At 41.7% G+C, this 18,191-nt stretch overlaps 1 long non-coding RNA gene across 4 annotated transcripts in view; it reads left to right on the forward strand.

Annotated features, from left to right (window-relative positions):
- LOC146678848 (uncharacterized) overlaps nucleotides 1-18,096 on the forward strand; it is a 39,672-nt gene extending 21,576 nt beyond the window's left edge. For 2 of the 4 annotated variants that reach the window (XR_014911468.1, XR_014911465.1), the window contains 3 exons: nucleotides 420-535; nucleotides 5,996-9,060; nucleotides 12,520-14,720. This is a non-coding gene — a long non-coding RNA (uncharacterized LOC146678848). Of the gene's footprint in view, nucleotides 1-419; nucleotides 536-5,995; nucleotides 9,061-12,519; nucleotides 14,721-15,118 lie in introns of those variants that run through there. The other 2 variants (XR_014911467.1, XR_014911466.1) reach the window with 2 other exon arrangements.
- The last annotated feature ends 95 nt before the right edge of the window (nucleotides 18,097-18,191 follow it).

Below are 18,191 nucleotides of genomic sequence, written 5' to 3' on the forward strand. Positions count from 1 at the left end.
AATGTATCTGATTAGTTTGCTTTGACGGTACACTGGTGAGCTAATCAGGCCAAAGGGATCAATAGAGCACTTGACACTCTGTCTTTCATTCCTTCTGTCTTTGGATAACTACAATGTAAATGACTGGGTACTAAAGGAAACCCTACTGGGACGAATACTAAACTCTGCCTGTGCTGCATTGTGCACAGGGGAATCTCTGCAGACACTTAGCCGGTTCTTAATCAGTAGCGCGCAAAAAGTAGGTCCCTATTACACAGCCCTCTCTGAGTCTCTTATCATCATATTTGTCAGAGCTGCTTTATTCATTTCCAGATCAGTTTCCTCATACTGTAAACTTTTCAGCCTTCATAGCAAATCCTTGAGGTGCAATCCTTATTGTTCCTGATTGGCTCTGAACCTCTTTTTTCCCTCCTTTTCAGGCTCTGTGTTCCCATTTCTCTCTGTGTCAGGCACTGAGAGCTACAAGGATACCAGATGCCGTCCCAGCCTATTTGTCTTATCCGTTTTCACAGACAAACTAATTGCTATACAAAAGGTGCTGGCGTGTCCTGTCGAGGACCCTTGTAAATGCTTTACATCCACCACTCCATTCTGCCTGCCAGTAAACTGGCTAATTATAAAAGGATCACAAAAGAGTGTGATTAGGGATACAGAAGAGGGGGAGGAGGTGCGGTCCCACACCAGTGTAAATGGAGCACCTGAAACTGTTAGCTTAACATTAATGAAAACTCATTTTTGAAGCCGCCCAAATAGAAACTTAAGAGGAGAAAATAAACGTTTTATTATTGTTGGAACATTAATGTTTAGAGGTTCTAGTGCCACCTGTTAATATAAGACACACACACACACACAGGTAGAGCAGATCCTTGTTTTTTTATTTCAAACACAGTGTAATAAATTATTTTAACTTAGTTTTTTTTAATGATTTTTCCATCAGTTGAATAAAAAATTCTCAATAAAATGTCTTCAAATTCTTTGATTTTTTCAGCAACTATTAAAAAAATATATACTGTACTAAGCAGATCTTATTATACTAAAAGCTGAAATATAGATGTACTCCATAACAAGTAAAAGTACTCATGATACAAAAAATGTGTGTTACAGTATATAAAGTGTGTCTATATATATATATATATATATATAGGTTTAACTAATGCATTAATGTGTAAGCAGTGATTTGCTGTTGTTTGTTGTTGGATCTTCTTTTATCCTGTTTCAGGTTTTATGAAGTGATGGTAAGTTTTTCTTGAAAAATTAACAATTAAAGAAATATGTGCATAAGAAATTTTGCATTTACAAAGCACTATCGGACAATCTTGTTGGCTCTTAATGTGCTTTTTTAAGCCCCCCCCCCCCAAAAAAAAAAAAAATATAAACAAAAAAAACAGCTGTGCACATAATATGCAGGAGCATTGAAGGCAGTCCAGTAAAATAACACTACTAACTTTGGCAAACAGATTGAAGAAGGATGTTGGGACTCACATGTAAAGTTCAGTGAATGTCTCGCATAGCTGTGCTGATCATGTTAGCATCATCTGTCCACAGACAAAGAGAAATTAACAAGAGCCTAAGCATTCTGCTCAAAACTGCCTTTGTGTTAGTTCCAGCGACTGTAGGTGCCTCCCAGATCCTGCTAAGCCATTAAGAGACGCAAAGGCAGAGTCTCGTGGCAAAAACAATGCAGATACATTGTCGCTGCTGGTAATAAAAACCTCTCTATTTGCCAAATGTCAACAGAGCTATGGACAAGCATCAGAAAGATAGTATTTCTTTCTGGGCTATTTCGTTTCATGTTGTGTTGCTGTAGAAATAAAAACATTTTTTCTAATCTGTGGTCATATAAATGCTTTGTCCTGCCTCCAGATTTGTGAAAATGTATCGAATCATCTGATGTGTTCAAGCATGTGTTTCTGTGTGTGTGTGTCCGTGTGAGCCTGTCTGTGTACAGACCGAGAAAACAGAGAGCCCTTGACTCCCCATCTTGACAAAGTTGGGTAATTAACGACAGAGCCTATTAAAGGGAGAATATTCAGCCAGTGATAAATGGCTTTAATAACAGGCCCATGTTCTCTCTAACAGAGATAGATCCTGCCGCCACAGTCTCCCTGCCCACCAGATAAAACTACCCATACTCCCATCTCACCACCCTCTTCATCTTGCCTTTTCCCATCGGCAGTCTCGCTCTTTTTCTGTTTTCTCTGGCTTTGTGGTTTCTTTCTCGCTAACTTTTAAATCATTTTTTCTTCTATCTCAAAGACTCGCATTGCTCTGTCGGACAATGCAGCTTTCCGTGAGCTCTGCTTGCAATTTCAGGCTAAAGCCACGTCAAAGCAATCGTATCAAACAAGCTCAAATGTTTTTCCTGTGCGCACAACAGGCATTCTGTGCATCCTCCACATTACGCGGAGCTCTACGATATTTAATAAGCTCAACCAGGTCATCTACCTGCATGCATGTTTGTGTTGCTGCAGTTGCGCTTATGCATGTTTGTCTTGTAAAACATCGTTAGCCTCTTTGTGTAGGGGCCATGCAAATTGGACAGTTAAAAAACGCCAGGGCCGATTTATGTTCCAGTGCAGCCCTTTAACAGGGGCTGTGCTACGGCTTTATGTGTCCTGGTGGGTTTAGGGGCAAGGACTGACCACAGGGGTCACATTCGTCAAAGCCCCCGTATTGTGAGATTGGTCCAGATGTCGGTCCTCATTAGAACAGGCCACGCTGAAAGAGAGGAAATTCAAATGGGTTAGAGTTAAGCAGTCCCACTCCCATCCACAAGGCTGAAAATGTGATGATTGTTGATTGTTTTCTATGCATTTCAGCTCCCTTTAAGTACAGAAAAAAATCATTCTTAGCCAAAAATGGATTGTACCAGTTTTGTCTGTTTTATTTGTCAACTTTTGAGATATATACCTCTGGGTGAACAGAATTTCAATTTCAAAATTGTGTTTCACAGTGCCCCTATTAGTCTGGATGATCCACATGCCTCACTCAAACTCCTTTTCCTGCAGAGGTGCTTATGAAAAAATGACAAGGTTTTGTGATTTGCACACTGTAAATGAAAGATCCTGAAAGACATAGTCTGACATAGAAGTATAAACTATTTGCCATTGAAATGAAATTTAAATATGAAAGCGATTTTAAGTGGAAATGGATGTGTTACAACTTTTTAAAAATGATCTAAATACTGAGGTTCTGTAAGGTCGAGGGAAAAGAAAAATATCATTTGGTTTAAAAAAAAATCTTCTTTTTAAAGTAATATCAACGTAAGGTCAGGAAGGTATGCATGATGCATGTATAATACTTTTAGACTCACTGGACTCTAAAAGTTTGGCTTCAGGTTTGGGTCCTGTTAAGCACACACTCCTTGTCTCTCTCTTACACACACACACAGATATTACTTGACATGTCCCTCTCCAACCTTCATACAGAGGTTGTAGCATCAGGCACTTTCTGTCTCACAGAACTAAAGGCAGCAGGTCCATTAAATACACATGAGAGTCTAATTAGGGCCCCCTTTGTGCAGCTGACTTGGAGGTAGGAGTCACTGGGGAGCGACTTTGCCAGGACCCTGACACCCAGAGAACACACTGTGCAAATTAATAGAGAATGACCAAGGAGTAGCTCTGTGACTGACTGGGACCTCTGCTTCCTTGGAGGCAAAATTGTTCAGAGCTGATTGCTCTCATTAAATTTGTTATAGTGATATAATTATGATAATATGCCTGCGAAATGTGATGACTCTTAGTGTGTGGTGAGTTTGCGTACCATGGTAAATTTGATATGAATGTTTAATATTTATATGGTCCATGTGACCTTTAAATTAAACCAGGGAGAAAATATTGTCAAACTGTGTGTTTTTAGTTTGTGGCCTCAATTTTACGAACTTTCAGTGGTCATTAAAAAAGCAACACGATAGCTTTGTTGTCTCGATGTGACTAATCGTCACCCCCTTTGAGCAAAATTAAAATAACTGATCATTTTGCCTATTTGCTCCGAAATTCAAACAGGAAAGGGGATTTAGCTAGCTTTCCTATTATAATTAGGTTGATAATAATGTTGAGTGAATTATTGCACTTTTGTTATTCAGGGGGAAAGTCTTTCCTCTGCTGTGTCACATGAGATATTGGTGTGGACATAATTCTTATTCTGGCAGCAGCACATTGACTGATATTATTTAAATTACACCTCCTTGGGCTAAGTATTCGGAAATACTTTGCAGGGAATTCATCACCAAACGGTGTTGAGAATAAAAGGGACATCGACTCTTGATTACACTGACAAAAATGGCTTTTTTTTCCAAAGGGAAATGACTAATGTTGTTAAGGACAGATGCAGGTATACTGCACACTAAACACTGGTTGAATTTAATCTATAGATGATAAATGAAAGGAAATTGAATGTGGCATTCCTGGCACAAAGCAGGAGAATAGGCCCATGATCTCAAAATAAGTGTAACATGCACACTACTTGTTTTCAAAGTATTTGCTACCCCTACATCCCTATTTCATTTAAACACCTTTAACAAGTGTAAAAAAAAATAAAAATAAGAAAAGTTTAGTGAAATTGCCCATAAAAAGCCTCACCTGATTAAATTTGGATGATCTTCCCTTTAATCTTGTCTCTAACTGCACGACTGCTATATTTCTAAAGCACACCACACCACTACACCAGTCACATCAGTTTCTGCAACCTCTGTCCCTATCCTGGGTCAGTCCAACTTTTCCTGCACCTGGCACGTCTCTCTCTCTGTGCTGTTGGTAATTTTCTTCTTAACGCCGGACTTGAGGCTGCTGTTTTTAAGGCAGAGCCTTATGAGGTCCATTTAAGTGATGACCTATACTTGTGCTTAGCTTCTGCTGAAACCTCTCTGCTAGGTCTCTGTTATCAGTCAGTGCGACTGCCTCCTAGTCTCAATTCCTAGTCATTCTCATTATTACTTCGCTGACTCCCCTGATCCTGATGCAGGTCCCATCTGAGCTGTGTTTCCAGTACTTCTTCCCTGTCTAATACCTCCCACTTTAATACCTAATACTTTTTCACCAACATGGTGGTGATGCCAGTGTTGAGCTGGTTCTGACTTGGCGCCTTTTGAGATCTGGCTCAATTTTACTATATTTGAGAACCAACTGGATCATTTACATGCAAAGACAAATTACAGTAGACCGAATCCATTGGTTACATCTTCAAATCGTTGGTGACTTTTTTATTGTAGCACCTCCTGTGGCCAATGATGTCAGTGAGACACATCGGCTTTTTAGTTTAGGAAATATATGGAACTACCTGTACATTAGACACTACATTGGTGGAAATGAGGTACTAATAGATCAGCCCATCTCTGATCAGCCTGCCTCAGTCTGCCTTCAGGCTCAAGGCCATCAGCTGAACCAGCCTTGCATCCCTCTAGGTTGGCTTCTGGTCCTCACCTGAGCAGGCTATTCCTCATCCCTCTTCCCTGTCTTCCTGAACTTTGCATGATATCAGTTTGTTCTCTCTCAAGTCTTACTGGCATCTGCACCTGGGTTTATGTGGGGGAGGGAAATACCGTCTGGTCAGTAAAATTAACCCTGTGCATGTAGACAGCCACAGTTTCCCTCTTCAGCCAAACAGCCATGAGCTGCCAACAGAACAAAGGTTTACACCATCCCATGGAGCACCTGAGGGACCAAATCCTCCACAACCTGCATAGTCTCACTCACATCATGGGGTGACAAGATCCAGCAAAACTTCAAAGACAATGTGGGAAACATTAGTAATGTAATATCTAACTTAAAAAGTAAACATATGGAAACAATGCAGGTTACAGGTTTGCCATTTAGTGTGTATACAAATATATTTCATTTGAATTCAACTTTCCATCACTGTTTCTACAGTCAGAGGTCAAAGAAGGCTGAGGGTCAGCGGGACGAGGCCAGTCCCAGCTCCAAGTAACAGGCTCCCCACCTCCACCCCAGTGGAGTAGCCGACTAACTTCTTTCTCCCCGATCTGTCTCCACAGGTCCCGGCAGCGGTAGGCGCTGTTCCCGACCCATGGAGGGCTGCATCAGTACCATGGCAGGATTGTGATGGGAGTGTCCTTTGATGGATGTTGGCCAGGTGTTCTTCATTGCCAGGACTCCAACACCCTCTTCCTGACCAGGAGGGAAATACAGCGTACCAGAATGATGCCAACAATATGCATTGTTGGAGTCAGAGTGGGTGGTCAGTTGTGTGCATGGGGACATTCAGCGGCATCCAGTAGTGCTGCTGCAGATAACGTTTAAGGGAAAAAAACACACAGAGTAAAGGTTGCAGCCCAGCAACGTCAGGAGCTCTTGTACAACAGAGGGACTAGACTTAGGCAACTGCTCCCTTCTTTCAGCTCAAAATTACTGTTGCTGAGTGGTTGACGTCCACTATGAGGTGGTGCGGTCGGACAGGGGAGGAGCCACAGAGATATTTCACCTCAACCTCCTCAAAGCCAAAGTAGGCTGCATATGCTGCTGCCTACTTGATGCCGACATCAACTATTTTCGCTATTACCTCCTGGGACGGTCATTAACCGCATGCTCAGACCACACCCCGCTGTAGAGGCTCCATCGCTTTATGTATGGATGCCAACACCCGTATCAACCTGTGATATCTGGCTTTGCAGCCCTTTAAGTTGAAGGTAATCCATAGGCCAGGGGCACAGATTGCTCTGGCCAATTTTCTCTCCCACTGGTGGGGGGGTGAGTAGGCTTAGCCGGATGGGTCCCCAGCATCAGTAGAGGTGGAGGTGTGTGGCGAGATGTAATCTGCGGCTCCACTGCAGGGAAGGGGTGGTGCAGTGGGGTGGAGGGCCAGTGGAGGCTGGCAGGACAGCTGAAAGCAATTCATTAATTACGCTCTCCCTATTTTAGTGACGCCAAGACATGGAGGAAAAAAGAACAGGTGGAGACAGGAAGCTGTTGGGACGAGGGGCACAAATAATTGTAAATAAAAAACACTGTCACAGGTACACTGACTGTCTTAGCTCCTCACTGAGGTCACACAGTCTTTCAAAAGTCGTTTTGCAGACTTATTCAGTTGTAAAGCCTCGCCTAGAAGATTTACAGCTACATTTGACAAAATCAATCTGCCGCTTAACATTTAGCCGTACTCCAGGCAATGTGGAGTGTTCTTTTGTCTTACACAGGTGTAGCACAGTCAAGTGAAATCCTTTGACCACTGAATGAGAACTTAATGTTGTACCCAAGTGACTGAAACAGCAGTGATTTAGCTTCTGTCCACTGACATATTGAAGGGACTAAATATGAATTTTACATTTTATACTTGTACTTGTATTTCACCTTGGGGAGATGTTTTTTCACTCTGACATTAAGGGTCAGTTTTTGATTAGTCATTGCCAAAAAGAAGAGCCATTATAATATATCACTTATATATTTTGTACTGAAAAATGATTATGTGTGATATTACAGTAAATCATGAAAACCTTTAAATTAACCTTTTTTTTTAGTAAGGAGTGAGAAAGAGAGACTCGCCTGACTCACCTGTACAGCTGGCATTGAGTTCTTTGAACTCCAGCAGCCTCCCACACTTCTCTCCACTACGCTACACTTTTCTCTTCTCCTGCTGTGACAGCTTTGGCCTTTAAGCTCAGCACTGTTATCACATTTTAACAAGCGCGTCATTAACGTTGTCTCGCCGAGCTTTCTGTCGCAGTGACAGACAGCTGTTTTGACACACCCTGCCTCTTGCAGTTGCAGGGCTGACTTACAATAATGCATTACTAAAAATGTCAGTGGCTCCATTTAACTTTATTCGTTTTAAAGCCAGTGGTAAAGGTTTTTATTACCCACTTTATTGAACACCTTACGGTGAGATGGTGCTGTCTAAATTGTATTATATATTATAAACTTCTACAAGTATGTGGCAGCAGCTGCACAGGAATGTAGAGCACACATTTGCTCTTTATGGTACACAGTCCAATGGAAATGACTGTACAGATAATGTGCTTGTTCTTATTTGTGGATCACTGCGCACTCACATGTATGACCACGCTGGCCAAATGATAGTCTGCTCTGTTCACCTTTTGAATGCCAATATTTCTTAAGCATGCCTTACCTGAGCATAGTTACAGTGCACATTAAGTGATCTTTAACCTCAGATTTCTGGCCAACAAGCAATAATCCAACACCATCTTACTCTTTTCAGTTTCTAATGCTGTTCTATAACAGTTCCATTTCTGAACTTACTCTAATGTAATGGTAGGCTGTTAGTTTTTAACATAAAGCTACCATTCTTGCAATATTATAGCCACTTGTGCAGAAGGTTTATGTGTCTAGGCAGTTCTACACTTTTTGATAATACCCGTCCTCAATCTTGTCTGTGTGTTCCTTTTATGTAATGTAATTATGAACAGCAATACCCATCAATGTACCAGCTGTCTCACTACAATATCTCCTTAGTCTGGACTTTCTCACTGACCCTGAAGATGTCGGTAGTCTAAAAAAAAATAAGTAAGGGTAAAATGGAATCATCAAACAAAATCCTCTTTAAAAAAGCCACAAAGCATGCGTCATCCCATTTCAACAACATATTAAAGATTTTGCTATGGAGCAAACTCCGTTTCTCCAAGTACCCAAAATGAATTACATTGTGGATTATCGCGTAATTATGGATCTTTCCAAAGACTGATAGAACCGGAAAATTGAGTTCTGAATATTTCATAATGCATAGCACCATCTTTGTAGAGGAAATTATTTAGGGATAGCATGCTCATTTGCAGAATGGATAAAGGTTCATTGCGAGTCACTAGAGTGCAGTAATTGGAAAGCTCCTGTGATTCAAAGGAATCATTCAGAGATGAGCGTGTCTCCTGGATAGCTGTGTAGTACTCCATTAATCTTCAGTCACACACCCAAAACTATCAGCTACCATCCAAACCTATCAAGCTGTTGGCATATACCATATTTGTGCCGCATATAAATCACAGTTATACAACAAATGTGATAAATGTGCACTTTATCCTTTTTTTATCCCTCTGCAGATGAGCTCTGGCACTCTCCCAACCTCAGCCACCATGAACACAGCAAGGAAACGGTAACTCTTGTAACCTTACATATGACGTTTTTTTTGTAAGTCTTTATTTATTTCTTTTTCTTAAGTGTGGATCCTTTTAATGCACAGACAAGTAGAATTATCACAATATCAGCATTACATTACATGAAATATCGTCATCACCAAGGACAAACCAAACAATTTAAGGTTGGATAAACTACTCACTTAGGTGAACACTCTGACTGGGATCTAAAAGGATAATTTTGTCGCCTCTAGAAAACATATGAAGAAATGCCAGTTTTGAAAAATGTCATCTTTAAAAGGCAAATCTAAATGTCAGAGAGATAGATCCTTTACACAAAGAGAGCACTGCCTTCTGGGTAGTACACAGAAAGGCTTGAGAATAATATATTTTTCCCCCCAGTTGAAATGAACTACAATTACCCATCATCAAGCATATAAAGCAGTACCCTCGCATTCACAGTCTCATAGCCTGGGGAGGAGAGTGGTCACTGTTTGCAACATTAGTCAGGGAAAAGAACAAAAGGAAAATGTGTTTTGCTTTGTCACAAAATTGACTTTGCTGTGTTGTGATGTGAAGTATGTCACTGAGATGTTATGGAATATACTGAATTCATATAATGGACCAGAGGCAGGTAGTGTTAGGTGCTGCAAAGTTTTAAATAGGATGTTAGCATAGGCTGGAGGAGCTTTAACAAAAGTTAAACAAAATAAGCTCCAAGCAAGCTTCTAATAACTGACCTCCACCTATCAGTCCTTGTAGTTATGCATTTTCTATCACCTGCCCAGGTTAGGAAGTGGGGATAAAAACTCAAGTAATCAAACAATATTTGCATTAATTGCAAAAAGACTAAAGGTGAAACTTTTTTCCTCTTCCATTCACCATAAATATGGAAACATACACTGTGCATTTGTATTTTCATCAATGTCAGTGACTGTAGCATCTCCTACCCCATTCTCCCACCCTGTGCCTGCTCAGGAAACAGTCATATATTTATGATTGGCAGCTGATTTCCAAGCAACAAAGTTAAACTGCAGAAGGAAAACAGGAAAAAATAATTAGCGAAACAGCAGCTCAGTCCAATTTAAACCTGATGACACTAACATAAAGGAAAACTCATAATCTGATCCATAATCAAGCAGAGCACTTTTAATGGGAGCAGTATGTCTGTGAAGGTTCTCAGTCATCCAGGTCATCGTAGTCAAAGGAGCTTGCAAAGAAAAGCGTCTGGACTTCTTTAAGTTGCTTGAAGACGTTTCACCTCTCATCCGAGAAGCTTCTTCAGTTCTAAGGTCAAATGGTGGAGAGTCCCAGATATAAACCTAGTGGGAGTAACCCCCCACAGAGGGACAAAAGGACCCCCTGATGATCCTCTAATCGCCTGAGCCAAGGTGTGAAACTGGGTGTGGGTCCCAATCAGCCAAAGTTTCGGGTGTGTTCATTGTGAAACCTGGCCCCACCTTATCATGCGAATTCCTGAGGTCAGATGGCCCAGGATGTGAGTGGGCGTTAAGGCGTCTGGGAAGGGATCTCAAAACTGGATTATAGATGGCAGAGAGTTGGTGTCGTAAACCCCCGCCTCTGTTCAAAGATGGTCGCTCACAGTGGACATAGATGGCTTCTTTCACTCCTCTTTCAAACCATCTGTCCTCTCTGTCCAAAATGTGAACATTGGCATCCTCGAAAGAGTGTCCTTTATCCTTAAGATGCAGATGGACTGCTGAGTCTTGTCCTGTGGAGGTGGCTCTTCTGTGTTGTGCCATGCGCTTGTGAAGTGGCTGTTTGGTCTCTCCAATGTAGAGGTCTGAGCATTCCTCGCTGCACTGTACAGCATACACCACATTGTTAAGTTTGTGTTTTGGCGTTTTGTCTTTCGGGTGAACCAGTTTCTGTCTGAGCATGTTGCTGGGTCTGAAATGCACCGGGATGTCATGCTTGGAGAAAACTCTCCTGAGTTTCTCTGATACACCGGCTACATAGGGGATGACAATGTTGTTGCGTCTGTCCTTCTTATCCTCCCTCGCTGGTGTCCGGTCTTCTTTTCTTTAGAAAAAGACATCCCGGTGCATTTCAGACCCAGCAACACGCTCAGACAGAAACTGGTTCACCCGAAAGACAAAACGCCAAAACACAAACTTAACAATGTGGTGTATGCTGTACAGTGCAGCGAGGAATGCTCAGACCTCTACATCAGAGAGACCAAACAGCCACTTCACAAGCGCATGGCACAACATAGAAGAGCCACCTCCACAGGACAAGACTCAGCAGTCCATCTGCATCTTAAGGATAAAGGTCACTCTTTCGAGGATGCCAATGTTCACATTTTGGACAGAGAGGACAGATGGTTTGAAAGAGGAGTGAAAGAAGCCATCTATGTCCACTGTGAGCGACCATCTTTGAACAGAGGCGGTGGTTTACGACACCAACTCTCTGCCATCTATAATCCAGTTTTGAGATCCCTTCCCAGACGCCTTAACGCCCACTCACATCCTGGGCCATCTGACCTCAGGAATTCGCATGATAAGGTGGGGCCAGGTTTCACAATGAACTCACCCGAAACCCTGGCTGATTGGGACCCACGCCCAGTTTCACACCTTGGCTCAGGCGATTAGAGGATCATCAGGGGGTCCCTTTGTCCCTCTGTGGGGGGTCACTCCCACTAGGTTTATATCTGGGACTCTCCACCATTTGACCTTAGAACTGAAGAAGCTTCTCGGATGAGAGGTGAAACGTCTTCAAGCAACTTAAAGAAGTCCAGACGCTTTTCTTTGCAAGCTCCTTTGACTTTAATGGGAGCAGGTCACAGTAAAAAGGGGGAGGGAACAACCACTTTTGCAAACATAACACAACATTTGGCAGGATAGAGGATGAGTTTGAGATAGAGAGAAAATTAATCCCACAATACTTTGTGTAATTTCAAAAAAGAAATTGTTGTTCTAGTTTTTGAATTGCATGCATTTGTTTGATATTTAGACTGTTTGTGATCATTCTCATGTGTCTGCAGAAACAAAAGTTTTTCACAAGGCCATCTCTTAAGATTTTTTATGTAATTTTTGTTTGTTTTGGTTTGGTTATTTTTACATCCCACTCTCCTTGTAGGGTGAACAAGGAGAAGTTGCTTACAGCAACATTGCTGTGTGTTTTAAACTATAAATTAAATATTGCATTTTGATACAAAACAGAGAGTGTTGGCTTAAAGTGGTTTACATCTCTGGGCCTAACTGATTCATCAAAGTTTGCAGCTAAAATATTTCATAGTACAGAATTTTCTTTTCTAGTTTTTTCTTCTTCTTTTTTTAATCTGATGCATGAAAGCCATGTTGTGTTTCTTTTTTCTTTTCTTTGTGTATATGGTGAGGTGGGGGGGATCACAGCTCAAGCAAGCAGAGCAGCATGCCTTATTTGAGTTTATATTTTACAAATTGACAAATATACAAATGGTAAATGAATACCTGACTACATCTTTCTTTGGTCATCAGTTTCAAAGTTGGAATCCTGATACTTCTCAGTGGGAAAATATCTGAAAAGAACTGACTGTCAGTCAATGTAGGTAAGTAACTGAATGAAGATTTGGAAAAAAGGCAGAAGAAGAAAAAATGCATGAAGAAAAGAAAAGTGAGGTGCAAGTGGAGATGAAGACGGGAAAAGACTGGAGTCAAAGACTAAGACGGGAGAGATGGCGATCGAGGCGAAAGAAAGCAAGACTCTGCTCCGACTGTCCTGGGTCACATGTTTTTATATTAATGGTTGAGGTCTTGTGTCAGGTCAGGGAGAGCTAATCTTAACTCTCTTGCTGGAGGGCACCTTCAACCCATGGGGCATCTGGGTATCTCGTCAACCCAACAGTGAACCACCGGGCTCTTCTCTTAGCATGCAAATGAGACAAGAACAAATGTCCCATCACTTCTGGGGCTCCATGTCCCAAAGTGCTTAACACTCTTCCTGTCAACCCCCACCCCACCCCACTCCAGCTGCTTCAAAAAGCCCCTCCTGCACATCCTTCACTCTTTTTTTCTCCTCCCTCTGATGTTCTTTAAATGAGCTTCCCAACTCCACTTCTTTCTCACAATTCAATTTTACAAGGCCATTATCCTGGGTGTAATGTGGAGGTTAAATATATCGGGGCAGACATTATGTGAAAATAATTAGTGCTAATGAATAATGCACTCATTCAGCTGATGAAGGATGGTTGTCAGGGTAATGGAGTACAAGGGAGGGGCCCCTCTGACAAATGAAATTAAAATATTTAAACACTGTTTTACGATATTATCAGGCCCTCATACTCTTTCCCTGTTACGCACTCGCTATATGGAGCAGGCAAGCCTCCATGTGACATGATAGTTGTGCCATTACTCACGCACAACATCTGTCTCACCAGAGGCCCTGATACAAGGCCCATGCTTTTGCAGTACCTCACACCACAGCTCATCATCCCTGCCCTGATAATCACGCTGATGGCTTTAGAGATGGCGCTCTTATTGACAGTCGATGTCACCCTGCCAGATTATATTTTCTTCACTTTATTTATTGCCACTGCACTCATTCTGCCTCTTAGGATCTCATTCTGCGCCCATCATGTGACAATGAAGGATGTAGGTTTTAAATTGCCTGGTTTACAGCGCTCTCCCAGTCAATTGGCCTGTTCCAATCAATAATGGTAGACTAAGCACTCCGTGACAGATAAATGGTAAAGCATCAACACAACCTTATTAGACATAATGGGTAGATGAAAATATAGGAAAGTGCCTTTGACAGAGGACAGAAAGTGCATGAACTAATAATATATATTGCTTATTTCTTCATGCACCAAACTCTGCTTGATGAACCTTCAAACACCTATTTCCACCTACACCTACTTGAACTTCAGCCATTCTAGCATTTTGGTTTACTCTGGTTTCAACATAAAGTCTTTAAGATTGTGGTCAGTAATCCAATATATCAGAGTCGTCAAAGGCTGACAGAAAGTGGTGTATGTTTAAATAAGACTCCAGCCTATCCCCATTGTTTTGATTTAACCATGCTCCTGTGTAGTGATGAACACATTCCCCTTAAACACAAAAGATCCCTGGTTCAAGACCAGAACAAGACGCAAACCCAATAGTATACTCCCATTGCTGGTCCCAAGACCAGAAAAATTGGAGCATTGCATCAGGAAGGGAATTTGGTATAGATCAAACTTGCAGATCCACCACTGTGGCGATTCCCTCCAGAACTATGCAACATCTGTTGTACAGTAGGTGAAAACAACAGTGGTTGCTGGTGCAACTAATGTCAGTTAGTTGTAATGGAAATGTGAATAGGCTCAGGCTGTACTTGCTGACAATGACAACACTATCATGCTGATGTGATGTGATCCCTCTTAATTTATTTTCTTTGTAAGTATGCTAAACATGTAAACATTACACAATGTAAACATCATGTCACAGAGTAACAAATTACAGATTCAAATTTGGACCTGGAGATGTTATGAGGATTCGTTTTTGGGTTTTTTTCGTTTTTTTTCTTTTCTTTTGGAAGTGACATCAGAAACAGCAGCATGTGACATCACGTGATGGCGGAGCTTCAGTTCATCCTTTGTCATCCTTTTTTTTTTTTTTTTTTTTTTAATAGGACAGGGGGAAAGAATGAAAGAAAGAGGGGGAGAGGAAGAAAGAAAACCAAAGGGGAGAAGAGACGGTGAGAAGGGGGGGAAGAGAGAAAAAAAAAAACAAAAAAAAAAAACTCCTGGGTCACCTGTATGGAGAGAAAGAAAAACAAAAAAAACAGGGGAGACAGCAAACAACAAAGAGCAACATAATAATAAAAAAAAAAAAGCACCATCACAATAAACTAGCTAGTCATAGATATCAATAGTTACTAAATAATAAACGATATTGTGCAGCACGCAAGATAGACAGCGCACAGTGTGCTTTGAGGCAGCAGCCAAGAAAGCTGTAGTCCGCATCTGTGAATACCCGTGTGTACACCTGTGTGCATACCTGTGTGGATCAGCATGCTTGCATTCCAAAGGTTTCTCCATGTAATGATCTGCTAGAGAGTGTGGGGAGCCACAGCCCTGTCCTCTATGGTATCAAGCAGGTATGGAGGAGATCAAAACTCCAGACATCCAGAGGCCCCCAGAACACAAGAGACCAAGGAAGACCCACAGAGGGGCAGCGGCGCCACTGTCCCAGTAAGAGCTAAGGAGAGTCCCAGATGAGAGCTCATTCAGCAGCCGCGGAGCAGAAGCCAGGGGGAGTTGCAGTGACGCGCCCGTGAGCTCCGCCGGCAGCCAGCTGTACCTGAGTGACCGAGCCCCAGGCCGAGAGGCCGGGGGCACCCCACCTCCATGAGGATTCGTTCTAAAGAAAGCAGATATATTTACTGCAAAACTTTAAACCTGTGGGTGCTAAAAGTTGTTATTAAGTTCAACAGTCGAAGTGAATGGGCTTATCTGCATTCTTTCCTGTGGTCACACGTTCTTGGTGTCAACTGAAAAAAAAGATCAAGGATGTAAAAACTCACAGGTTTTCCAAACTATCAGAACATTGGAGATGTCATCAGATCATCCAGAGACAGATAGATGCCCTGGTCATGCCACACATGACAAGAAGAGCTGCTGCTGCTACATTGCAAGCCCCAATCTGAGCAGCAATGACCCTCCTGGGAGTGATGGAAAACTCACCTGCTGATGTGACGGTCCAGCTGGAACATCCACTCAACAAAGGTGTTACTTTCCTGTTGAAACACAGACAGGGAGGAAGCAACTGTTTGCTCCTCCTGTCGTACGCCAGCATGCCCTGAGCATAGCATGAGGCAAACTGTGTGTTATAACTGCATGTATGGTGTGTTTACCTTTAGCTGTGTTTAGTTTTTTCCATTCCCTGTACAACCATGGTTGGTGATCTCTGCCAGGGCTGCCATTTGTCTCTGATTCTTTTTATAACTTTTAGGACAATAATTTCTAGGTGTAGCCAAAGGGTGGAGGCTGGTTTAAGGATATGATCTCTGTTTTTCTCAGATGATGTGGTTTTGTTGGTTTTACACTGGGGCATTTTCCAGCCAAATGTGAAGTATATGGGATGAGAATTAGCATCTCCAAGTCTGAAGCTATGGTTCTCTGTTGGCAACGAGTGGAGCACTGATTCAGGGTTTGAACTGCTGCCCCAAATGGAGTAGTTTAAGTAAGAGTAGTTTAAATAAGTATTACTGATGATGACACTGCGCTGGTTGGTTGTGGTGAAGAGAGAGCTGAGCACGAATGTGAATCTGGTGATTTAACAGTTGATCTGTGTTCTTGCCCGCCCCTGTGGTCACAGGTTCTGGGTATCAACTGAAAAGAAAGATCAAGGATGCAAGCAGCAGAAATGATTTTTCTCTCAAGGGTGTTGGAAATAGAGGCATTTGGCCATTTAGGAGTCACTCAGAGTAGAGCCACTACTTCTCCTCATCGAAAGGTGTTTTGGGCATGCAATGGAGGTCCCAAGTACACGCTGGAGAGATTATATGCCCAAGCTGGCCAGTTGCATATTTATTTCAGTTATTGTATATTTGACTGATATAATCCACGAATCCAAGACAAATAGTGTTTAATTGAAATTATTTTTAAAAATTGTGATACTTCAATAGACAAAAGCTAAATAAGCTGATAAATAACAATGTAGTTTGTATTTGTAAATCTGAAAGTAATATTACATAAACTGTGCAAAAATACTGGCAGATAATAAAAAAGCTACTCTTTTTTCTTCTTTAGATTACATTAATTACATAATTAATAAGACTTTAAGAAGAAATAAGGTTTGCTATTATTATTTTGGTGTTATATTTAATTTCATACAGTAAATTGTTCTTGGATACCTCCATCGGTCGTCCACGTATGTTAACTATGTCAGTAGGATGAGTGTTAACAAATTAAAGGTGGGTCTGTGGCTGAGTAGGAACAACCCACACACACCATACCCTGCTACATCTTGCAACTTTCTTTTCTTAACTCTTATTTTGCATTTTGGCAGCATATACATTTGACTTGCAAAACAGACCTAATTACAGGGCCTGCAGTATGCAAGCCACACATCAAACATTAAGTTACAGTAGAAGCCTGTGATCCCAGTCACATACTCTCTCCCTCTTTTTTTCTTCTGCCCTCCCTTGCCTCTGCACACCAGAAACACTGATTGTAACAGGGACATTAAAGGGGAATTACAGCGAAACTATTTACACTTAATGTAGCAGTCGTATGAACGGGGAAGAAAGATGGACAAAGATATAGCCGTATTAATAATACATGTTTTAATTAAGCAGCTGGGAATGCAAGGAGCAGGATCAAGGGAACAGACAGACAATGAAAGAAGAACTCGAAAGGAGGGTGAGAGAAAGACGGACGAAGAAAAAGAACTGAAAATGAGAGAGCGAATGACAGAGAAAGAGTAAAACAAAGCGGAGCATAAAAAGTAGAGGAGGGAGGAGGATTGGAATATGGTGCTGCACGTTTCCTGCAAACCGTGATTCATGGGCAGTAAATATGCAAAGCCTGATGGCCATAAGGCAATCAGAGGAGCGCCACTCATCTACATGTTGCACAGTGGGCTATAATCCATCTGAGGGGCAAGGAATAATGATACCAGGAAGCAGGAATAAGAGCAGGGTCTGTTTATTACCTCAGACAGATCCATAATGCATACAGATGTGAGGGAGGCACACAGCTGCCTCTGGCCAGAGAACTCTATTGAAAAGTAGAGACAGTAATATTGTGTTTAGTGTAATGAAAGACAATCTGATTGAAGCACCTATTAAGGCAAATAAGACTGCTGTCGTATGAGGTTTAAGTGCCGGAGCTGTAACGATCACTGACAGGGTGGAGAAGAGCTGGGGTGGATACCAAAGGAGCAGGAGGCACCGATCCAACACCTCAAAGGCAACAGCAAGGTCACCAATAAATAACATGGGTAATGCAATATGAATGTGCACTCGTGCAAAGTGAAATGTAAGGTAATAATATGGTCCAAATATGCACATTTAAGACCTTGCTCGCTGTTAAGAGCATACCAGCGCAGATAAAATGTATGACCGGCAATAAAGCAGTAATTTGAATTCTTTGGTGTCATTGTGTTTACTTTTCTTTATTTGCAAAGACACCCCCACATTCACACGCACTCTTGAACACAAAGGCCTT

Source organism: Rhamphochromis longiceps, linkage group LG1 (assembly GCF_057381845.1).
Source record: "Rhamphochromis longiceps isolate RC_006_pf linkage group LG1, R_longiceps_female_GT1.1, whole genome shotgun sequence".
In the NCBI taxonomy this organism is placed as follows: Eukaryota; Metazoa; Chordata; class Actinopteri; order Cichliformes; family Cichlidae; genus Rhamphochromis; species Rhamphochromis longiceps.